Source organism: Palaemon carinicauda, chromosome 1 (genome assembly GCF_036898095.1).
Source record: "Palaemon carinicauda isolate YSFRI2023 chromosome 1, ASM3689809v2, whole genome shotgun sequence".
Lineage (NCBI taxonomy): Eukaryota > Metazoa > Arthropoda > Malacostraca > Decapoda > Palaemonidae > Palaemon > Palaemon carinicauda.
In genome coordinates, this window is record NC_090725.1 from 100,808,338 (window position 1) to 100,835,837 (window position 27,500).

Here is a 27,500-nt window from a genome sequence, read left to right on the forward strand (position 1 = left end):
TTGAGTATACGTGTAGTTTATTTTTATGCATGTTACAAAACGCAGCTACATGTATATAAATTCATCATATATGATTAAGCATATCAAAATGAAGCATTCTGATTCCAGTTAAATTTTTTTTTTCTGAACAAGTAATATTATCTTGAAAGGTGGAGGTTATTCAGAAACTCAATTATCATTTTACATTAGTGTACTGAAAATAGAACGAAACAACCGGTATATCCCTTTTCATTACACTAATGTAGTGTACGTGACCCGTCAAAAATGGCCGCTAAATATTTAGATATGCACACACACGCAACCACTACCACCAGGATATGACTACTCTTTATTCCCATACCCAAGGGACGGGGAAAGCTAAGCGTGACAGGGAATAAATATATATATATATATATATATACACATGTATATATATATATATATATATATCCAGACAATTACTCTTTATCATATAGGGTAGATTGCAAGTAATCATTAGATATACAAATGGCACTGTCGAAGTTAACATTGCTTGACATAACAGGCTTTATACCATCAAGGCTTTTTGCGCCAAGTTCTAGAAAGCAATATAACCATCTAATGAAAATAGGAAGTCGAGTGTCCTCATATGACTTCGCAGCACACAGCAAGGGACACGCCCGAGTTGACTAAAAGTATCTCAAGTCCTTGAATGGTACAGTATGTGAGCGCGTGTGTGAAGGAAACTTGTGTAACATTACAGCTATTGCCATGCTATGAAAGAGATATTATAAAATAAAAGGCAGGTGTACTTCTTATTTTAATTGCCAGTTGCATAGGAGTCAGGTGAGTAAGTTGTAATGACTGGAAAGGGGGGGGGGGGGCAATGAGGAAGGTGGGGGATGTGGTTACTAACCAGCTTATGCCTCTTTGACAAAAAAAAAAGAAATAATTTGTGTATTCCTTCCTTTTTCTGAGTTTTCAGTATAATCTCCTACAGGCAACTGCATATATATTAACAATTGCACAATGGCTGATTATAAATATTAGTTCATATTACTGTCAACATACTGAGATTTACAACGAAACAAGTTTGTATTTTATCATACGACTTTTATCATCAAAGTCTCTCTCTCTCTCTCTCTCTCTCTCTCTCTCTCTCTCTCTCTCTCTCTCCAATCAAATGCATCCATTCTCAATGACTTTGTTCCAAGAAGTTAAAAGTCGTAAATCGGAGTCCGGGGAAAACAGAGCACACAGATATCGACCTTCCCATCCGGCAACCCAAGGACTGATTTAGTTTGCCGCATTCAAGTGCAGCTGCCATGGGTAATTCGTACGGCTGAGTAATGATGAAGAACCGGCTGTTTAGTCTCTGGAAGGATGAATCCAAGCCTCCAAATCTCTCTTACTTGAAGTTATAATCCCATCACAAATCCTCAAGTTTCCCTTTGAAGAGTCCTCACACAAGCAATGGCAGCTTTTGTATGGCTGTAAAAGCCTTAATATCCATGTAATTTTTTAATAAAATTTTTCCTCTTTCGCAGTTCATAATGATGTGATTTTCTCCGTAAAATGTCTATTTTGAAGACTTCTCTGACCTGGACACACAAGTTTATTTGTATCTTAGAAAATTATCTCCATAAATCCATCAACCTTAATCGACTGCCATGAACCATTTGTCATCAGATTCATTTAACGCCTCTTTCTCCAATAACTGATATTTATTTTCTACATCTGTCAAGTTTTTAAACATTTCTATATATTGATGTATTTTTCATATTCATTCTTCAATGAAAAAAAAAAAGTTTCTATCAATAATTGCTTTTCGCATGCACTCGATATTGTTTCATATACCTTCCGTGGAACCTTTGATTTTATTTATTATATTCAGATGTGATTAGATGAAGAAAATCTTATTCACTCTACTGCATTAAATTAACAAACTTTATAAATAGTTTCACATCTACATATTGAGAAAGCATCCTGTGATAGTGTATTTTAAAAAATTTCGGTTGATATTTAGTTCATATTCATTATCTTATCTTACATAAAAAGGAAAAATTGCCATGCAAAATCTTTATTCTTCCAAAACATATTTAACTTCTCAACTTCAAAAATTCCTTCGATCTTTCTGGAGGAGCACAATTTGTACAATGGATTGCCAACCGTGAAATTACCCGTGACGCCTTTTTCCTCACATTCATAATTTTTTTTTGTTCTCGTGAATAATTTGCAGGAAGTTACGCTAAGTGGTCTCATCCGATCTTTAAGTATATCCCGTCTTAAGATTCCATCAAGATGAATGCATCTCGCGTAAGGAAGGCTGGAGCCCCTTTGCCAAGACTAACTGGGTTTCACCAACTGTTCACGTTGTCAAACTTGTCACGCTTTGAGATATCTTTCATACACGTCGTCTTGTTCTCAAGGCTGCAATTTCATTCTGGACTTTACTGTTAAAGTTGCCTTTGGCTTTTACTACAAGGAGTCCTTCAGGAGAGGGCCATGCAAAAAAATGTATGATCTAACACTCATTAAAAAAAAAAAAACCTATACTTATGATTCGATTGTCAGATGACCTTTATTGTTTTAATGTTGTACCGAGGATTTTATTATTATTATTATTATTATTATTATTATTATTATTATTATTATTATTATTATTATTACTTTTGTTGTTGTTGTTGTTGTTGTCAGCTAAGCTACAACCCTAGTTGGAAAGGTAAGATGCTACAAGCCCAAGGGCACTAACAGGGAAAAATAGTAAAAAAATTAAATAAGGAAATAAATAAACGCTATGAGAAGTAACGAATACTGAATATAAAATAGCCCAGTGAGGAAAGGAAATAAAAAAATAAGTAGAATTATCCTAATCGATAAACCCAAAGAAGACAGAACAGACATAAAAAAAAATAATTGAGATTTAACAACTGTTAAAAGTTTAAAAATAGTTAATTTACACACAAGTGAGTCACCGTGCCTTCTCCCATTAATTTGTCTCCGTTAGAAATTCCTCCAAGTCACCTTCAGCATGTAATAGTTTTAGTGCTTAATCATAATTACACACCTTGCTCTCTCTCTCTCTCTCTCTCTCTCTCTCTCTCTCTCTCTCTCTCTCTCAGATATTTTTCACAATCAATAAGCTTTGTAGTATACAATGGAAAATTTCTGCTTAAAAAAATCATTAAAAAAGAAAGCCACTCCTCTAACCAATCAAACCATCTAAAAACCATACTAAAGTTTTAATAATATCGGATCATTCAAGAATATCGCGAATAAGAATTAGTTTTGAAGGAATTAATGTTTTCCAAGAAATGTTATTTTTTGCAAGCTTTTGCACATGAAGATAAATTTAAAATTACTCAAGAACCGGAGATAATTTGTTCTAAAAATTCTTCTCTTTCCAGACAAATCATTCCATCAGTCAGTGTTAATATCACGTACATTAATTAATAAAAACATATCCGGCTTAACAGTGATCGTGTATAAGAAAAAAAATTATATATATATATATATATATACATATATACATATATATATGTATATATGTATATATATATATATATATATATACCTTCTCCAAAATGTAAACCAAATTGTATATAGATTCTGGAATATACGATTCATATGACATCTGATTTATTTCATCCTCCCTTACATACAGAGCAAGTGTTTGGCTATATACTGTATAAAGACCATGTCACGCTGAGCGACATTATCAGCCGTATGACTACTTGGTCTCTCCCCGTTCTGGTGAGATAGGGTACTCCGAGAGCTTCACTCGTAAACTACATAATCCCACAAATTGCCGAACTAGCAGGTTGTAGTTAGGGAGGGGAGGAAGAGGGTGGGAAGGGTTGAATGTGTGTATGTGTGTGTGTGTGCATATCCATCTAAATATTTAACTGGCTTTTTTGATGGGCCGCGACACTAGCATATATATATATATATACATATATATAAATAAAGTTATATATAGTTTAAGGCTGTGTGTCTTCTAAATGCACACACACAAATATATATAATATGCATTAAGTATACGTGATACACATGCAAAGCTATTTGATTAATTTCTCGCATTTTTACAATGGCCGTTCTATCGCAAATGGTATTCCTATAGAAAACGTGAATTTGTGCTAGTTATATAGCTGAGAGAGAGAGAGAGAGAGAGAGAGAGAGAGAGAGAGAGAGAGAGAGAGAGAGAGAGAGAGAGAGAATCATCATCTCTCTCTTTGTCTCTGTCTGTCTGTCAATCACCGTACGCTGTCATTCACTTGACTCGAGTGTAGGAGGTCATCAATGTTCGGATCTACACGTGAAACGAGACCTCAGAAATACGGTGAGCAGAATTCCATCATTCTTTGCGCTTCAATACCGACCGGGATTTCAATCCAGTGTTCCTCATGATTTTATTTCCCAGGTTACCCGCGGGAATTCTCTCTCTCTCTCTCTCTCTCTCTCTCTCTCTCTCTCTCTCTCTCAAATTAAATATATCTATAATCATTTCCACTACTGAATATTTCAATTCATCGTACCTAAAACCATTTACTTACTGAATATTGCAATCCAATGTACCCAAAATAATTTACTACTGAATATTGCAATTCATCGTACCTAAAATCATTTACTTACTGAATATTGTAATCCCATGTACCCACAATAATTTACTGAATATTGCAATTCATCGTACATAAAACCATTTACTTATTGATTATCGTGATTCAGTTTTGTTGACATCATGAATTTACACTGATAAACTGCACATGGTTTTCGAGTATCACATCTCGCCAGTCACATTCCAATTTCAGGAATCACCCCAAACAGGAACGATGCGGTAAGTTTCTGCATATGAGATGTCATGAAATTCTCGGTACTAAATCCGAAAACATCACCGGTTGCTACTGGCTGACAAATTGATAAATCAATACTTCGAGATATTAACAGACATTTCACTAAATATCGAATAGGTACAACTCAATTAATCATAAGTAAATGTGGCTTAGAATGAAAGTGTGCAAAAGAAATAAAATTGGATATTTTCATTATGGAGGGGAAAAGCCTATTGTAACAATTCAGTCGCTACCCTTTCTTATTATCTCGTTTACTGCTGATTCACCATTACCCCTTGGACTATTGACAATGCAGTACTCTATTCTAGGAATATGGTTAGCGACGTGTAGGCTTTATAGTGTGAAAATATACATGAGAGAATATTATGATAGTTACTCTTAGCTGCTGTTATGAAGAGATATGTTGCAATGGAATGTTCAAACAAAACCTTAAGTAATAAACTTTTGATGGAAATATAATACATGAAATTTAAAAGCAAATTAAAATAAGGTCAACCAACCAGTTATAACCTAGCCTGTAATAATAATAATAATAATAATAATAATAATAATAATAATAATAATAATAATAATAATAATAATAATAATAATAATAATTCCATAGGAACAGTACAACGTCAAGTAGTACAGTTCCTTTTTTTACTTGCGTGTAAAAAAGTTTTTTTTAAATAGCAGAACAACCACAACTAAAAATCTACTTGTTCTCCTGTATCAAATAACACCTTAATCCTAAACGCTGCCATTTTAGTATAATTTACTGAAATCATGATAAATATATAAATTCCTTCTTTTTACACCAATACTGATCTAAACGAGCACGTCTACTTGAGTACGATCATTACTTCAGACATTACCTTATCTATTTTCAAAATAAGAATCGTATCGAAAGTAACTAAATTTTTATTCTCAAAGTTATTTTTAAAGCTGTCAATTCTTCAAAATGTTCAATGACCTTCATTAGATACTCATACATTTAAAGGTGTAATATCTTTTCAAATTCATCAGTGACGTCTAACGCAATTTGAAATATAAAATTAATGATTTCAGGAGTACCTCGAAAGCTGTCATTTTCATAAAGCAAATTACATTTAGATTTTGACAGCATTTTTTTTTCAAGTGGAATAGGTTCGTTCAACAGCTAATCTTATCGTTTATTAGGTAAGAATGATAATGGCATAAGGTTTTAAAATTACCCTTTAAATTCTTTCACTAAATTCACTGTTACAAGATTTAAAAGTTTAAAGGCCACTTGTGAATGAGAGGTAAGGGAAAGTGGAAATGCCCTAGCTAGTAGGATACTGCCCTAGAGACTGACCATATCTCCTTATGATCAGCGCCCAAACCTCTCTTCAGGGACCAGGGAGGGTCAGGAAATGGCTGCTGATAACTCACTTAGTAGACCTATAGGCTCCCCAATACCAGCCCCCATCATTATCTTACAAGGATGGTGAGGTCGCAGACACTGCAAGAAACTATAGAGTTTGAGCATGACTCGAACCCCAGTCCGGCGGATCGCTAGGCTAGGATGTTTCCAATATGCCATCACAATCCCAAATACTGAATATTAAAAACAAACGCTGACAATAAGCTCGACATAAAGAGGTACTTGACAAACAACGATGGAGTAAACCATATCTTGAGATATTATTCCAACGTCCAGAAACATTACATTGGGGTAGGTATTCAAACTAATCATACGGAGGAGTTATAAGATGTAGTCTTATCTCTAATTAATTTCCTTATAATTATTATCACTTTCATTGCTATTATTCAAGGATTTCCTAACTGACGACTTCCAGTGGAACAATAGATGGGATGGCTTAATATGCAATTATGCAACTATATTCAACAGCTATACAGGTCACTTTAATTGTCAAGTTCAAAAGTGTAGTACGAAACTTACTGCGTTCAAAATCTTAGTAATTTTAAAATTACCTCACTGTAACTCAGCACTTCTGTTTGCACATAACTTCAATCATTTTCAAATTAAATGAATTTCTTGGATAGAGAATGTAAGATCTAGAACAGTAAGATATTTATATATTCTTCGGATCAAGTTACACTTATGACCCCTTCATATTCATATTTTCAACAACTCTAAAAAAGCTTTTTTCAAAATGGTAACTGCCCTTTTATTATCACAATAAACACTAAAACCTACATTTAACGTAACATCAGATGGACAAATACGTTGTCAAAATAATAACCCAGAAAAAATGATTTCCCAAGATACTACTGAGGAATTATAATAGGAAATCCCCGCCGGAACCTACTACATCACATATGCTTAGGGCGTCCTGGAATGGTTTTCACCATCAGAATAGGGAAATTATTTATTGTAGTTTATATTCTATTCAACGTCCCTTAGGGAAAATTTAATTTTGAAGAGAGAGAGAGAGAGAGAGAGAGAGAGAGAGAGAGAGAGAGAGAGAGAGAGAGAGCTTAATACGGTTGAACGAGAACCATATTGATTCGAACCAGTCCCAAGGTCTCGAGGAGCTAGGTTGATGGTGAAGACGAGTGCAGATGGTTACACGAAAAAGAAATATAAAAGTCGTGTAAAAAAAAAGAGGAAAAACCAATGATGAGAAATGGGAATAATGAGAGTAAAAATAACTAATAGGGATTCCAAACTGAGATCGGTAAAAATAGGGTTCAGGGCCAAATAAAAATAATATTAAGTATCTAGAATGGTTCGAAGAGGGATGGTCACTGTAATCAAATGAACATTTAAGTTATTAATAATAATAATAATAATAATATTATTATTATTATTATTATCATTATTATTATTATTATTATTATTAAAAGGAGGAAATTGACCAGTCCAATGAATCAAGCTAGACTTTTAGTGAACTTGCCCGATTATAATCGGAAACAAAATATTATTTATATTGATGCTAAATAAATTAATACAAACCAATATACATATTAATATACATTACGAGGTAAGAATCTTTGATAAATAGAAATTTAAATTTTATCTATAAAATCTAGGTTTCTTAAAAAAAGTAAAAAATCCAAAAACAGAGAAATTCTCAGTCTGAATATTCACAAACATTGTAATACAAAACAAGGAGTATTTTTATGACCTTGATGTCTATAATTCCTTGATACTTACTAAAAAATGTGAGCATGCATAAAATGGATGATGATTACAGGTAAAATAAAAGGAAAAGAAATATCAGAGTAGAGAGAGAGAGTTTGGGAAACGGAAATTAGGAAGAATAGAAGGAAATCTAATTTGTAAAAAGAAGAAAGGTCCATTACAAGAGCTGAAAGAAAAAGAAATGCTCTATATATTTTCAAGGGAATGAAATGTCGTTAAGGGACCAAGACATGAATTATAGAAACCTTTCCATCCGAAAAATACTTGACGAAAATAGTGTCCACTTCTCAAAGCTATAAATTTTAACACGGAGATACATGACAAAAAATATCTAGAATCCACTTAGCCGAAAAATTAGCTATTAAAGACGCCATAAAGCCAAGGAGAGAGAGAGAGAGAGAGAGAGAGAGAGAGAGAGAGAGAGAGAGATGAGGTGGAGAAAACTACATAAATACATTATGAAAGGCACCTTTATATGATAATGTTACACCATCATAAATACCTTGAAGAAAAAGTGAAATAAATTATCAAAATATCGTATGAACGTTTCTTAGTCCAATAAGAAATTAAACGTAAAAATTAAGCAAAAAATATGCTGAAAGTGATGCTTAAAAAATGGGTTTACAGCAAGAAAAAAGTCTAAATTGATGGGTTCAAAGGAATAGATTTCTGTAACACGAGATGCAACGGGTAGGGCATGAAGGAACGCAGAGAGATGAGAGGAAAGAAAAACAGAGAGAGAGAGAGAGAGAGAGAGAGAGAGAGAGAGAGAGAGAGAGAGAGAGAGAGAGAGAGAGAGCTTTCAATACTAATAATGTCAAGGACCTTTCCCAGCTGGATCGATAAAACCTGTCATCTAAGACTAAAAAAGTTACAGAAGCATCCTGATACAAGATAAAACAGAATCTACTTTACAGTATAAACGATAAATCTATCCAAATAAAGAAATAAAGTACGGTTTGAGATAAAGGAACCATTGCCAATTTCTAGTTTATAAATAAGAAAAACACCACCTTCAAGTAATATGAAATACATGCAGTGGAATATAAAAATAATACAAACAACTATTTACCTTAAAATATTTTTTCTTCTAAGAGATCTCTGTATCACGTGCTGAATAATCATTCTTTCTTCAACTCTTCAACACCAGGAATGGAAGTTTATCCCAAGAGATTTATGTTACAAACAAAGTGGAAAATGCACAAATCCAAAAATGCGGAAAAGTGATTCATGGAGAGCAGAGGTAATATTTCTTTCTTTCGGGAATACTAGAAAGGAAACCTTCCCATCTGACGTTTTTTCTCTCTTATAAAACTTATTGTAAATAATGTATTACTTGGCATATTATTTCACAACATTTAATGGTAACTTGAATCGCTTTGCTGTGTATTCAGTATATATTTCTTATTTCACGTAAAACTGATCCCGCATATACAGTATGTATTTGAGAATACCTAACAATATTTCCACGTATTGTTGTCTTATCAATAGAAATGTCTTAACTGATTTATGTTCATATTGAAATGTTTTTTTTCAGGAGATATTTTCAGATCAACCACTATCGCCTCAAAAATCTTCCATGAACATTTTTTTATAACATTTATAATCATAAAATTATACAATACCCTTGTAAGTACAATATCTCTTCTGGTGTAACTTACCAACCCATTTTCAGAGCAAAATAAATGATCAAAGAGGGGAAGTAGGCACTTTGTAAAGAAGCCAATTGATGGGCTCCATAGCAAAGGCATAAAGAGATGAGAACAGACCAAGTTACCTTCACACTTCAAACCAGGGTCTAGAGTAGAACAGAAGTTACAATAACGATCACCAATAGTAAATAATTTGTCATGAACTCGACAGTTTTAATGTGAAATTTGCTTCACTGAAGGATCAAGTGAAAAGATATTTTCTAAAAGTAAAAAAAAGGATTAATAATAATGCTCAGAAAATGGTCTGGAACTAGGCAAGAGAGCGACTGAGGTGGAGGGTTCTTGGTATGTGACTGGTCGATGGCCATTAAACAATGTAAGTGGACTTAAAAGTAAAACTTTCCTGGCCTGTATCACAGAAATAACTGTTTTACGTGCGCCAGCATGAACAATTCATAAATAGGAGTTTTTTTCTCACAGTGGAGGTATTACAGCTCGGTGTAAGTGGCCTCTGGATATGTTAAAAACGCTGATGTGAAATCAGTCCTATGGACCATTATAATTTCGTGGTTATATAAAAAATATCTAGCTAGTGATCTATTGATTATTAGTATTCTCAAGATCTTCATGATTCCATAATGAATTCTATAACAGCAAAGTTCGAAGATTTTCTAACCTAAAACTAATCTGTTGAATATAACCAGCAATGTTAGAATTTCCGCCTCATGGAATTTTTACGGTGTTTCTCAAGTCCAAAGGACATTAAGTATTCCAACCAAGACGCCTGAAATAATTAAAATCCCAGTTTCTTTTTAGTCTTTTAATTATGATGCTCCTAGAGCTGTAACTAATTGTGAAAAATACTTATGCTTTTACACAATTTTCTTATTTTTATTTCACCTCGCTTTTCTATCAAGTAACACATTCTCATTATCATTGACAGCATTTATAGAGATGGACATAGTGAATTAGCATTGACGGTTAGAGAGACACGTGTCGCTGGTCGTATTCCTAACAGCTGTCCACTATAAAACTTCACTACGTCCTGCATTTATTGGTAGGTGCATCTTAATTAACTTACCCTTATCTTGTACCAGAAACGCCTTCACCCCTGACCTAGAAGGCCAGAAGTCTTTAAAAATACCCATACTGTACGTGCTCTAATTCATAGCCATTCTAAGATACTAGTGTACGCGACCCATAAAAAAATACGTTGAAATATTTCGATAGATACGCGCGCGAGCAAACACACACACACAGGTTTGCCCTCCCCCTTTCTTAATTACAACACGGCAGTTGTGGTTTCCAAGTGTACCTCTCTGGGTAACCCCCTCTCACCAGGGAATGCCCACATCCCTTTCCCCCCTTATCGAAGGACGGGTAGAGACCGAGTAGTTATATGCCTGGCAATGGAAAAACATTCGCGCGCGCGAGCATACATACACACACACACACACACACACACATATATATATATATATATATATATATATATATATGGGGGAGATCAGACAACAACTGTTGGTTGAAATACCTCAACTGATCATAAAAGAAAATCATTCCACTTCATTTTGATCTATTCCATTGAACACCAATGTATCATGATGGATGAACAGTGTGGCAAAATGAAGACGACGTGATGACTTCGGGTCCCCAAGACTGAAAAATTGAGTAGTACCCTTCCAGTATTCAGAAGTTCTTGTGACCTGGCATCAGTAAAGGTTGTGAGTGTAAATGGAAACATACTATAGGCTCATAATAAATTACCATAGTAAATTATCTACCACTATCAACAGTACACGCACGTAGAATATATCAAAATTCATTAGATGTTTTTGGAATCATCAAAAATTACTTTTTCACTAGTAAATGTAATAATTTAAATTTTGGATCTGGTCTCCCTGGACGAGCATCAAACAGCTTTATTATGGCACACATGTGCATGTTAGGAAGATGGCTGATATATATTTACATTTACATATTATTTTAAAACATCAACCTTTCCCAATCTGACATTTAAAAATAATATGGGCATCTGACCAGAACATTTTTTTTCTAGCCAACATTGATGTAACGATGGCCCTAAACGATCAATGTTTAGCACCACGTTAAAATTATATTGTCTAAGGTTCATATTGAAAGTATTTTGTACAATACTGTGGCATTATCAATTTACTGCGTGGAAATAGTTACAGAAGAAAAATACCAAAAGAACATCAGGACTACTATCATTTATCTTGACTAATACAGATTTCATAAAAATCATTTTTACATAACAAATCTAAAATATGTTTTCCCGCGAAACCAAGACACATTTTATGAGGAAAACAAAACATCACAAAACTACATTTCTACTTAGGGTGAGGAGACGAAGCCCACTTATATTGGGGGTCTTCTGTAAGGAAACTTTGGAAGGTCAAAGGGCAGTTTCACTAACTTGAGCCTCCGAGAGCGTGACGAGACTTTAAAGGGTTGAGAAATGGTTAAGTTGGACCTCGGATTCAAAATTCAGGTCTCCCGTGTCCTGCTAATCTTATTTTGTTTCTCAATTTTGTTTCTCCTTTTTCGATGGTTTATTTATAGACACTTAATGTATATGTGGAGAGAGAGAGAGAGAGAGAGAGAGAGAGAGAGAGAGAGAGAGAGAGAGAGAGAGTTAATTTTAAAATGTTATACAGATATTCTTCCCACATGTTCTTACATGTCTTTTTCAAAGACAAAGAGTATTATTTTTTTTCTAAAGATATAATTCTTTAAACACAATTAAGACTTTGGACTGCAACCCATGAAACAATTCTAAAGCTACATTAAAGTGTGCGAATTCAAAGGCAACAACTAATTGCAACACAGCATCATCAAAAGAAACAAGCAAACCTTTCAGCATCTTTTAGTATCTCTTTCCATTCGGCATTCGTATTCCCAACTGCAAGTTCGACGAGCACACCAGAGGTTTGTCATAAAAAAATAAAGATCTACCGCTATGTCATTTTCCCTCGAGCTCGTGTTGCATTCGTACCTTCCTCTTCTAATGACCACCGGACAAGGTCTGTTTGGAGACACGTAGTGGAAAATCGAAGAGGGCTGCATTTGATACGTGAATCGGATCTTATAAACTAAAACTTTTCTATTCCGTAAATTAAATGGTTTAAAGATACAGTTCGGTTAATAGATCACGAAGAAATAACTGCATTATTGAAGCTATCTAATACTATTATTATTATCATTATTAATATTATTATTATTATCAATATTATTATTATTATTATTATTATTATTATTATTATTATTATTATTATTATCATTATTAACAGCTATGCTACAACCCTAGTTGTAAAAGCAGGATGCTATAAGCCCAACAAGGGCTCCAACAGACAAAATAAACCAGTGAGGAAAGGAAATAAGGAAATAAGTAAACTATATAAGAAGTAGAGAACAATTAAACTAAAATATTTTAACAGTAACAACATATAAACTATAAAAAAAAGTTTTATGTCAGCCTGTTCAACATAAAAACATTTGCTGCAAGTTTGAAATATTGAGGTTCTACCGATTCAATTACCCGGTTAGGAAGATCATTCCACAACTTGGTTACAGCTGGAATAAAACTTCTAGAATACTGTGTAGTATTGAGTCCCATGATATAGAAGGCCTGAATATTAGAATTAACTGCATGCCTAGTATTACGAACGGGATGGTAATGTCGAGGAAGATCTGAAATTAAAGGATTGCCTGAATTATGAAAATTCGTATGCCCCATGCACAACGAGCTAATTGAACGATGGCGCCAGAGATTAATATCTAGAACGGGAAAAATAAATTCAATAGACAGCAAGTTCCTGACCAATAAATTAAGATAAGATTCAGCAGCCGAAGACCAAACAGGAGAACAACACAACTGAAAGAAATTGTATTAAGTACATGACTTCCAATGATCTGAGATATATTTGCGGTCTTGGCATTTAGCAAAATATGCAAGATTAATTCAGCAATATCGGATCTACAAAGATTCAATCTACTTTAATAGCACATTCAGACGAATCGTCATTGCGCTCACAATCCAAATCGTTATTACCTGAGGTCATCACACCGTATGGAACACACTGAAGACTCTCTTTGCTGTGTGGTATTGAGCCTTTTGGTGGAGAAGGCAAGACTGTTAGAATCAACTGCAGATCTAGTATTACTGCAGGTACAGTGTGGTAAAATCTTGGAACATCTGAATGAAAAGAATGGTCAGACTTATGAAAAAATATTATGCAATGTGCACAAAGAACTGAAAGACGGTACCTGTCATTCATATCCCGATCAGTGATATGGAATTCAATAGACCGCATATTTCTTCTTATAATTAATAGACAGTTGAAGATCCAACTAGAAAAAAAAAATATAAAACAAGCTCCTAACGATAGATTGATCACCGAAAATCTTAAAAAACTTTCTCTGTCTTCCATTGGTTTGTGTAATTGATGAAAAAAACAAACTGACCGTGTTTCTAAAAAGTAAATTTGCAATCGAGAATCACACTCAGAATGTTGAATAAGTTGTTTACAGTTAAAGAGAACATTGCCAACGAAAAGATTTGTATCTTCGGGAGTTACTGTACTCGACATACTAGAAGTTTTGTTCGGCATCATCTTCATCCTGCATAATTTTCTCAATGCAATTGTCATGTAAAGGAAAGCCCCAACGACGCATCACACAATATTCTTTTGCTAGATTACCGATAAGGGATTTAACCACTACAGGTCTATATTGATATAGAGCCAGAATTAATGTAAATAGAGTAACACCATCTGCATATGCAACAAGCTAGACTTCGAAGCCAAGCTACATATCATGAGTATACGCAATGTGAAGTACAGGGATGAGATCATTACTCCGAGGAAACCCAGATATTGCATTCCTTTAGTCATTATAGTGCCCATTAATATTTCTTTTATCTATCTCTTAAAAATTCAAGAAAAGACCTAGCTACTCCCATCTGTTCAAGTTAGAAACCAATGGTCTCTGTACAACATTGGAAAATGTAGGAAGGGTATCATATGCTCTAAGGCTTCAGCAAAAACCAAATTGCAAAATGGGGAACAAATGATTACCTTCAGCATAGCTATTTGGATATTTTCCCAAAAGATGTTAATAAACTTTAGATAAAATGGGAAGTAGGGAAATAGGGTGGTAATCATCAGGGCTACAGCTATACACACACAAACACATTTATCCAACGGAGTAATGTTACTAATTCTCCAACATAAGCAAAAGGATCCTCACCCTGCTAACTTGCAAAAAATAAGGCAACTTGGGATCCAAGATATTAGCTGTTTTTATAAAAGGAAAAAAAAAAAGGGGGGGGAGGAAATAACATTTTGGGTCTAAACCTTCATAAGCGTCAAGATCAAGTGAAGGAGTTAGTTTATGTTCCTGGGTTCCACCAAAAAGTGTTTCATTTAGATTCAAAATATAATCCTATTCAATGTAAGCATACACTCTCTGAGCAATAGCGCTTAGCCGAGTATAGTTATTCCAAGTTGAATCTGATCTATTACTTTCCAGAGATGATAAGCCTATTTCTCTAAATACGCACATCTACAATACCAGTGAACCAGGGGTTTTCCTTGTTTCTGTATTTTAACTCACAAGAAGGGATACGCCTATCAATTTTGTTGACCAGATTTTCATTTAAGAGAGCAACAGGGCCAACCCCTTTATGTAATTATGACCAACTAAAATCCAAAAGGTAACTCAAATTGCCATTCCATTATATATATATATATATATATATATATATATATATATATATATATATACATACATACATACATACATACATACATACACACACACACACACACATATATATATATATATATATATATATATATATATATATATCACGAGTATGAGTTAATTACTAGTGAAATCAAGGGCTGATCAGAAGTCAGAATTGGAGAATCAACCTTGCTTCTTATAACACCAGGGGAACTAATGCATGCTAGATCGAAGCATTTGCCAAACTTTAGTGTATCGTCATGGAATCAGACAATCTTTTCTTTTGAGAAAAAAAGGTTATGAAAATAATAAAATATCTCACTGATTGGAGTCAAGTTCAAGATCTGTAATATTGCCATGTAGTCCACGAATATTGTAATACAGCATAGACGATATTTGCATAGTCTTAAATCAAAATAAAGCGTCAATAGAATGCGGTCTTCTGGAAGCAGTTCGTGATCATGGAATCAAAATATGTTACGATTATTTGTCATTCAATCAATAACCTCTCATTGGGACTTTTTATTTTAGGGCCTGTCAAAACTGTGTACCTATATTTCACTTTTAATGACTCAAGACAAGAATATTTATACTATGCATGGCTACATTCTGGTTGAGGTGGACGGTAATGAACGGTATTTCTGCAATACTAATTAGAAAGGGAATCTCACACTAACCAAATAACTAACGCACAAAATTAATAACCTTCTTGATATAAACATAATCATGACCGGGATCAAAATCAGAAGCTCGTGCTGGACTTGAAAAAAAAATCAATATTCACGGATCTAGAAAATGAGTCCAAATAAATTTACTATTTCACTCCACATGAAATTATAAGCGGATAAAGATCTTCCTGTGACACACTAGAACCTCATTGTAAAGTCCTTCGACTGTCAGAATGGAAACGAGATTCTGACTTTTGAAGAGGGAAATCGCACCAAAAAACAAATTTGATCTCATAAATCAAAAGGAACCAGAATTTTGATCAGCGACATTTACAATTTTTCGTTTTTCAGGTGTCTGATAGACGCCACATCAGGAGAAGATGGCGCCAAATCTATAAACCTTTTATTTTTTCTTCGTCGTCAGGACAGAGAGAAACACAATTATTTATTGATTATATACTTCGCATGAAAACTTCCAAAACAATTCAACTTTTTTAAGACTTTAATCAAAATTTACCATACATATCTAAATGTATTAAACAATTCTATATATAAAAATACATATACAGATAGTGAATATATTTGCTGAAACCTTTTGAAATGAGGCAAGAAAAATAAAATTTCAGTCATCAAAGCACAAAGGAAAAAGTAACGAATGATACATAAATTAGGGAACTATTATTACCCCAGAAACTAGACATCAACATTCAAATCTTCAACTTCAGGAAACAGACGAGTATGAGATGCCTGGGGGAGCTCTCTCTCTCTCTCTCTCTCTCTCTCTCTCTCTCTCTCTCTCTCTCTCTCTCTCTAAAATAAGTCCATCTGCAACAACCATTCAAATAACACCACAAGGTTTTCAGTGTTAAAAAAACAAATTTCCCAAAGGGGTGGAAATATGACTAATTATCGTAGCATATTTTACTATGAGACTATTCTAGATATAATGTAGTGAAGAATTGGGCAAAACAACATTCTTAACTTTCCTTGGGCTTGATCCTTTTACATGAATTTGAACCTACTTCATTACTTCCTCTTTGTCGTTATTGGTGACCATTAGTTATACTTATTATTATGATTTCTATGTTGAATTGGCAGACATAAGATTTTTCGTAGTTTATATATGAAATATCTCTTTTAATGTTGTTAATGTTTTCAGAATCTTTAATTTTAATTGTTCCTTTCTTCTTATATCGTTAATCTATTTCCTTATTTCCTTTCCTCACTGGGCTATTTTTCCCTGTTGGAGCCCTTGGGCATATAGAATCTTGCTTTTCCAACTAGGGTTGTAGCTTAGCTAGTAATAATAATAATAATAATAATAATAATAATAATAATAATAATAACAATAGTAATAATAATGATACGTTTAATACTGTCAAAAGTATTAGAGTAAATATTTGTGTTGTTGTTATTGTAGTTTCCAATGGTAGCTGGAGTTATTCAATAAGCAGAACCACCACAATAGCAATCAAGAAGCTGTAAAGATAAAAGTTTATTGACACACGATTGTCACGCCGATTGTGGCATGGAGAAAACTCGGCCAGACTTTGAGACGAAAGGAAGAGAAGAAAAAAAGAAAACTTGAACAAGACGAAAAACGCAGCAAATTATCTAGGTCACGTCTGGCTGCAGAATAACGGAATTGGGATGGAAAAAAAAAATGAATTAAAAGAGGTCTCGCGGTTTCTCTTGGATTTGAAAGCACATCACATTTAAGAAGACTGCATAATACAAGAAGTGTAGGTAAAAATATATTGCAGGTAAAAATTTCTTGCATTTTCATCAAATTTCATTAAAAAAATTCATTCATTAACGGGCGCCATTACTAGACAAATTCCAGATGGTAGAATGAATGATCAATTCAAACTTCCGAAATAAAATTTCATCCTTCCGGCACTTCAAAGTCGCTATAAAGTTATTCTTTAAGCAGTTGGAGAAAACTTTTGAATTCACAGTTGCAACCAAGAGACAGTCAACAATAGGTCTCAATTCATGATTGTTCCAAAAGGTTTCACTATTGTTTTTGCCTCGAGTATGAAACTTTAAAGATCTTGTTGTTCACCACCATTTTCTAAGTGGTAGACGATTTTCACTCTTCCATAGGGCAGTTACCGTTTCCATTTGATGACATTTCAATATTATTACAGAGATAACTTACTGATGGCGTAAAAGGAACATCTCGACATCTATTTCGTCACATTAAATTTCAATTGTTTTGTTGAAATTTGTATAAACAAATTGCATTTCATGAATCCAAGTATGCTTGAAGCTACTTTCAACTCCAAACTTTATTTTTTGAAATAAAAGAAAACACGCCAAAATTTTCTGGTTTCATATAATCAGCAGAATCTAAATAAACCGATATATTAACGCCAGTGCAACTAAGAGAAAATTCAGTCATTCAAAGTAATTATTACATTTAGATCGAGAATACTTGGATTATCTGAAAAAAAAAATGCAATTCTTGCATTATTCAGTTATTTTGGACGTAAAAATTTTGATTATTTTCTTACAAAAATCAAATTTACCAATTATTATTATTACTTGCCAAGCTACAACCCTAGTTGGAAAAGTAGGAAGCTATAAGCCCAAGGGATCCAACAGGAAAAATAACCCAGTGAGGAAAGGAAATATGGAAACAAACTACAAGAGAATTAATTAACAATAACATTATTTTAAGAGCAGTATCAATAACATGAATGGAGGAAAAAGTAATGAAAAGAACCCTTTTAAAAGCTATATATAATCAAAACTATTGATGCATTTGAATATGAAATTCCACGAATTAAACATGAAGATGATATGATGATCTAGAATTTTAACCAACAGCAAGTTTATCCTGTACCGAAAACCAGTAATCGACTGAATTATTATTATTATTATTATTATTATTATTATTATTACTAGCCAAGCTACAATCCTACTTGGAGAAGCAAGATGCTATAAGCCCAAGAGCTCCACTAGGGAAAAAATAGCCCAGTGAGGAAAGGATATAATGAAATAAATAAATGATGAGAACAAATTAACAATAAATCATTCTAAAAACAGTAACAACGTCAAAACAGATATGCCATATATAAACTATTAACGTCGAAAACAGATATGTCATATATAAACTATATGTCAGCCTGGTCAACATAAAAACATTTGCTCCAACTTTGAACTTTTGAAGTTCTGCCGATTCAACTACCCGATTAGGAAGATCATTCCACAACTTGGTGACAGCTGGAATAAAACTTCTAGAATACTGTGTAGTATTGAGCCTCACGATGGAGAAGGCCTGGCTATTAGAATTAACTGCCTGCCTAGTATTACGAACAGGATAGAATTGTCCAGGGAGAGAATTGTTCGAGCAAAAATCGATTTCTTTTTGTTTTCTTAAGCGAATGAAAATTTTGAATGTCGATATCATTCATAAAAATAAAGATATATTTTCTATCAACTTATTTGCTGGGAAATATTTTTTTCTCTTAAAAAAGAAATAAAATGACATACTTATTAATAGGTTAATGATCTTTTTCTTCACAGAAATCGTAAAGATATTTAGTTTTAAACCGATTATACCTTCTTCAGTATTTTAATCATAATAAAATTTAATTACCCTCAGGTCAAACACACACTGAACTATTCATTTCTCACCGATAGATAAAACACCAAAAAATTTTCTTTTCCCAAAATGAATAAGATTTACCACAGCGTTAACGTTCACGTCCTTATACTTTGTAGAGAAAAAAAAGATCCATAAAAATATATTTTAATATTTATAAACTACATTTTACCAAGACGTATTTACATTTCGGGTGCTTAAGAATGTTAAGGACATTAAACCGTATCTATAAGTCAATCATAACCTTTGGAATAAAGCACTTTGTGATTTCTCGAATAGTATGTCATTAACATTTACCAGTTTTCAAAAAAATATATATACATACATACATAACTACGTATATATGTGTATATATATATATATATATATATATATATATATACTGTATATATATATAAATATATATATATATATATATACACATATATATGTATATATATACATACATACATATATATATATATATATATATATATATATATATATATATATATATCTATATATACATACATATAATTATAAACAAACAGTACACACACACATAAATATATATATATATATATATATATATATATATATATATATATATATATATATATAGATAGATAGATAGATAGATAGATATAGGTAAAACATACGCAGACGGATGAACAAATATAGGGTAAGTAGATTGACAGACTGGTACTCCTCACAATACAAACTTTAGCAAGGACTATTCACGCCGTCCAATAAATCGGGAGAGTCAACATGACCCAGCCAGTACAGTAATAATCATGCGTGAATCAACAAGGGCATATATACCATTCAGGTACCTGTGTCAGCATGAACCATCTCCCGTGTTGACACTAACCATGTTTCAATATAGTTCGGATGCTGCACAACCTCGGGACACCTATTAGACTATGATTACAACATGTTCAGCTAACTCTGTTTTGTGTAGACATTGACAAAGGCAACAATTGCTAGGCTTTCCCACGTAATAACGAGGCATTAAATCAAAGCATCTTTCATTCCTTTGTCATAATACGAATGATAAATCTACAGCTTCTAAGTAAACAACTTTCCTTGACAGTATTTCAAAATGAGAAATACGTATGTAAAACCATTTTGGAGCTAATCATAAATGGAATTATTGGAATACACAATTTCATAAGCAAACATGCAAATTATATATATATATATATATATATATATATATATATATATATGCAGTATATATATAATGTATATACACTGTATATATATACATACATATATATGCATATACATTTATAAATATATATATATACATTATATACATATATATACAGTATATATATAAACTATATATATACAGTATATATATCTAAAGTATACATATACATAAATAGATAGATAGATACATACATATATACAGTATATATATATATACATATATATATATATATATATATATATATATATACAGAGAGAGAGAGAGAGAGAGAGAGAGAGAGAGAGAGAGAGAGAGAGAGAGAGAGAGAGAGAGAGAGAGAGAGAGAGAGAGGCTTTAGGGACACAGCTTCTCTCTAATGCAATTTATGTATATGTATGTATGTATGTATGTATGTATGTATGTATGTATGTATGTATGTATGTATGTATGTGTATATATACATATATATATACATATATATATATATATATATATATATATATATATATATACGTATATATATACTAACACTATATTGTCTACAATATACATTTATTATGCAAATCAGTCACAAAGGACTTAGCAAGTTGAAGAAAATTAAGAGTTGAGTAACAGTGTTCTGCAGTGAGAAAAAGAATGTTAAATTCTAATTCAATTCACTAAACAGTATGGCACACTTTGTTAGTTTGGGATTACCAGTGATTTCTCTCTTGGTGAATTCCGATTTCGCTGATGTACTTTTCGTAAGATTTTCTTTCGATTTTTTATACTCTTTCAATATGTATGCAAGAATCATTTGAAGCCCTAGAGATGCCACAAAATGAGGAGACTGCCGTTCAGTATAAAGTAAGTCTACGTTTCAAACAAGATGATAACTGTAATATCAATTTCTCATACGTTGACTGGATGACCTCAAGCATCTTCACAGTCTCTCTCTCTCTCTCTCTCTCTCTCTCTCTCTCTCTCTCGTGGTTTTGAACGGTAGAATTTCATGGTCACGATCTAGACAGTGATCTGCACAAAGTCTGTAATTGGTGAAGAGGAACAGAACATTTTAACAGAAAATTTATCATGAATGCTTGCAACTAACAACAGTAAGTCTTTTTTTTTTACTTCCAAAAGAGCTCAATTTCAAACGCTTGGGTGCGAATAAAATGAACAAAAATATTAGTAAATGTTGATTTTTTACGAAGCTTCACTTCTTCATTCTTCTGAATTTAGGCTACACATAGCTTACATTAAGAAGATGCAATAATGGTTTCTTGCTCCGTATCCAATTCAACGTAATTTTGCATGAGATACTCCCTAGCGAAAAACTACTTAGATTCCCAAATCATCCACAGTATAGATCTCATTACCAATGCAGTTTCCTGTATCTTGTGTTAAGTAGTAAGAATTCCTACACACAGTTATCTCTTTTTCTAGTTAACTTCAACAGTTTCAAATGGATAATCAACAGCTTACATACAGACAGTATCTATCTGTCTATCTATCGATCTATCTATCTATCTATCTATCTATCTATATACATAAATATATATATATATATATATATAGAGAGAGAGAGAGAGAGAGAGAGAGAGAGAGAGAGAGAGAGAGAGAGAGAGAGAGAGAGAGAGAGAGAGAGGTAAAACAGTTCAACGAACTTTTCCGGAAGCTACCTCATGACAGTCAAAAAGGACTGCTGTGAAGTGAGGGTGTGGGGGTACCATGCGACTGCACTTCCTCTGTTAGCTGTTAGCGAAACGAATGTTAAAAAAAGAAAAAAAAAAAAAAAAGTTGACAGAATAAAATGTAGAAGAGGAATTGTTACAAGCTCTAATTTTTTCCTTCTTCACTTTTGTCACGTGATCATGAACAGATACTCTAACGAAAAAAAATAGAAATATTCAAACAGCTAACAATCTAGGGCAATTTTTTTTTTCAAAACTACTGTATTGTAGTTTAGTAAAATAAAAAGTTGTTATATACGAGTTCCCTAACCTAAAAGCAGCCCATATATAATGTTCAATTACATTACCCTCATAAAATGACACTGATTACTAACTATGTTTAACTTAAGGCATGAAATACTAATGGAAAAAAAACATTAAATCTTTCTTATAATCAACCTCTCAACCTGCAAGTCTTTCCTCATCCTTGTAGCTTACACTGAGTAATATCAAAATCTTTCCCAAGTCAAACCAGTAAATTTCTTTAACACATTAATGGAAACTCGATAATATTGAAGGCATCGACGGATAGGGAAATGCGCAAGAGTATACAGTATGCTGTGTAATGAAACCCTCAGATGAAAATGCCACACTGAATCGATTGTAAACCTCTTGTTCATGTCACTTCGTTACCTGCCATTTGGTTCACTACATTATTCATCCAAACTTATTTTTGGATTATACTAAAAGGTAAAGGTAAAGGTATCTAGTTTCAGTTCCAGTTTCATCAGAATATATGTTCACCAGAACGTCAGTCAGGAAAGAACACCCCCCCCCCCCAATGTGGCTCCCAACCACAGCAGTGGCCTCACTAGTCAACAGCTTAAATTCACGGTCCCGGGAAGGGATCGATCTGCTGTCGTGAGAATGCTAGAACACGTTTCCACTGCATCACGGATATTGTAAAAGAACCAAATTTACACAAACATTTTCAGTGATAATTCCTATGAAAAAATAAGAGTATATTTTGAGTGGCACGTTAATTAAGATATAAAACAAAACCATTATTTTCTAAATTAACAAATGCCGTTGAAAGAAGTTGTGAAACAGGAAATTTTATGGATCAGATCTTTTTATTCTGCATAATTAAAAATTCAACTTCCTTATCCAATATACCCACTATTCACCCATCATTTCCAATCCATGGAAAATTGTTTAGCAGCCCCAAATAATTAACGATACATTATTGGGTCGTAATAATTTTAGCTATATCTTATTCATAATACCATGTATTAATTTTCACTGAATTTGGTGTTTAATCTTTCTAGAATTAAATACACATGTGAAAAAAGGCTTGAATACTTTATCATTATTCTTCAGAATTACCTGCGATACTTAAACTGAGTTGGGTGCATTCTGTTCTTTTTCCGTACTCTAGATATACACGTTTAAAAGAAAGGAAAAGATACAGCTTCGTGGCATTCCAAAAGGTCATATAAGTATAAACGACAATAATTACGGCACATTCCTATACTTTTAACGCTTTCTAATGTAGCTGAAAAATACAAATTAATGTATCCTTATGGATCGTTTCATTCTTGTTTGTTCCCTCTTATGGGTATGGGCGTAACATCCTTAATTTGAGCAACTCAAACAAAACTCTTCTTAACGGATACGACAGTTGACTACACATAAATGATCAGAGATGTTTTTTACTATAAACTCATATATCTCAATTTTTGTAATTTAGTTTTGGTGAAGTAACAGACAGCATAGGGATTTTAACTGTGTTGTCGTTAATTCACTTTAGCGGTGAGCGTTCTGTTCCTTGGCACCTTACAATCTATGATACAATAACTTTAAAAAACAATTACTGCAACAGTGGCATGGTTTCAAGGCAGGGAGGGTCAGCTACAACAACAACAACAACAACAACAATAGTGATAATAATAATAATAATAAAAATAATAATAAGTGTAACCCAAGACATGTCAAGTCATAAAACCTTTCAAAGTCTCGTTCTTTTTACAAATTTTAATGGTAATGATGACGAAATTTAACTCAATTATGTTCGGTGAGAATGCCCAGGAAGTAATAAAGAATATAATCAATTAACTTTCAAATCTTTTGGGTCACAGATGAAGTCATCGTTAGAACGGTTAGTCGCCCAACATTTTAAAATAATTCTAGGCCCATTGCTTGACTAACAAAAAAAAAAAAAAAAAAAAAAAAAAAAAAAAAAAAAAAAAAAAAAAAAAAAAAATTCCCTCGAATATATGTTCCAATTGAAATACATTAACAAGCGTTCATCGGTGGTAGATTTTTATTTAGGTGAACTATTATTATTATAATTATTATTATTATTATTATTATAGTTATTGTTATTATTATTACTAATCAAGCTACAACCCTAGTTTGAAACGCAGGATGCTATAAACCCAAGGGCTCCAACAGGGAAAAATAGCACAGTGAGGAAAGGAAAAAAAGAAATAAACAAATTGCATGAGAAGCAATGAATAATGTATACAAAATATTATATGATCAGTACAAACCTTAAAATAGGTCTGTCACAAATAAACACACAAGTCTCGCATTGCCATAACGTTATCAAGCGCCGTAGAACTAGCATATACAAAAATCAAGATTATTTGAATATATATATATATATATATATATATATATATATATATATATATATATATATATATATATATATATATATGTGTGTGTGTGTAATGTTGATATTTTGTCTTGTATTGTATATGTATATGTGTGTATGTGTGTATATATATATACATATATATATATATATATATATATATATACTTACATATATACATACAACGTAGAATACAGTGAATGTATACGTGGAAGAATGGTTGTGCATCTGTGATTAGTTTACCATTCGATTATTTACTGCTCAAGTTCAAACTTAATAACGGCAACGATAATAATATAAGCATTCACAGTGATGGTAATAACAATAATTCTTAAAACTCTATTTCTATATTCTCATCAGCTACTCAAACACAGGATGGAATATAATATTATAAAAAGATAATAGGAGAGAGAGAGAGAGAGAGAGAGAGAGAGAGAGAGAGAGAGAGAGAGAGAGAGAGAGAGAGAGAGAGAGAGAGAGAGAGAGAATTAATCTCTACTATGGCGGTGTCCTTAATCTCATGGTAGAGGCTGAAACCCTATTAAATCAGGAACAGATTTAAATAAAACTGAATACTAGTAATATTCTCTCCAATATTTGTTGCTTGTGAGTCTACCATGTTATATTTGCATTTTTATTACAGAGGGGTTTCTTATAATAAATTTATGATAAATAACCCATAATATGAAGACAGAAATCTGTACAACCAAAAATTATTAAAGTGCTTTGGAGAGCGTGAAATCCAGTAAACAAATTTTCATAAGACTCGAGTAATTATTGCAAGACCTGGAAGTTAAATTCATATTTTGATAATAAAAAAGCTAAACTGGGAGAGTAACACTGAAGCAATATAATAGTAACTTCCTTTTGCCATTTACGTCCACGTAAAATCTTACTATTCTTGATCGGGTTTCAACGCTTGTTACTTGCACACATACTAAAAGGAAACATATTGATGTCTAAGTTATAGAATACATATATTGTATATATATCATACACACACATATATATACACATACATACATACATACATACATACATACATATACTATTACACGTATGCCTCAATATTGAGATTTTATTCTAATCAAATTATGACAAAGACCTGCTGATCACTCTTTTCTGCTTCAAGCGAAATAAGGAAATCTACACTGCAATAATTTTCGTTCAAAAGTAATCTTTTCTTTTTAGACAGTAACTAGATGATCGTCATATAAATAGTTAACTTTCCTTGCCAAAAAAATACGCTAATATTTATAGTAATTTCATCGTAAAAGAAAAAAGCTTACCAATATTTGGTATCAGTAGTATAGTTGATTGTTGATTATAAGCTTTGAATTGATAAACTTTAACATTTTCTACGTCGTAAACTCACACTTGAGAGAGAGAGAGAGAGAGAGAGAGAGAGAGAGAGAGAGAGAGAGAGAGAGAGAGAGAGAGAGAGAGAGAGAGAGAGAGAGAGAGAGAGAAATCAGGCAAGGCTGATGTAAGGCAATTTCATGGGCCCAATAAAACCCCAGACAAGGGTAGAGTAATGAAAACAAGCTAATCAAAGTCAGTAGGACAGTAAAAAAGAATTTCAGGAATTAAGACTTCGTGTTTTCATTTTATAGTTTTCCACCCACCTCTTCAAATTATCTTATCTTTGCTCCCTTTTCTTTTATTATCTTTACACTTTTTCTTTTTATTATCTTTGCTCTCTTTTCTTTTATTTTCAACTTCCGCCCAGGCCTTCAACCGAGACTCCTCCTACTTCATTTATAAAAGGCATGGAAAAAGGAATTGCAACAGTACGTGCTCCAACTTACAACTCTAATAAAAATGTAGCCAGTTGTTTTCTTCACCACAACGACACGATCTTTATAAAGGCTATATTGGGAAAGCTGGAAATATTGCAATACTTCCTATGCATTTTTTCTTGATAAAACAGAATCAAAGCAACCAAGCGGTCACCCAAACTTATTTCCAAATCCTTTGGTACGATATGGGCCTACTAGGGTATGGTTTTTTTTCAGCCTCATCTCTGATAACTTCCTAGAAAATGTCTCAATATATATATATATATATATATATATATATATATATATATATATATACATACATAATGATTGATAATTACCTAGCCTCATAATATCAATAGTCATTGATGTCGATTGGAGTATTATTAATCAAGAATTACTAACAAGAAAAAAATCAACACTTAAAAATAAATAACTTATTAATAAACATTTAAGACTAGATATGATTTTAAAAAATATCAAGAAGTCCAGTTACCAATGTTAACTTGAAAAGGCCACTGGTTTCATACACAACTTCAAGAATTTTAGTGAGGATGTACCTGCCATCCTCACCACGAGCCAGAGAGGAATTGTTTTCGGAGATCCCAAAGACTGGGAGATTCA

At 32.7% G+C, this 27,500-nt stretch overlaps 1 protein-coding gene across 25 annotated transcripts in view; it reads right to left on the bottom strand.

Moving 5' to 3' along the window:
• The window catches only part of LOC137650196 (nucleolar protein dao-5-like), a 998,067-nt gene that overhangs the window by 233,472 nt on the left and 737,095 nt on the right, over nucleotides 1-27,500 (bottom strand). The gene's annotated exons all lie outside the window — the stretch shown is intronic.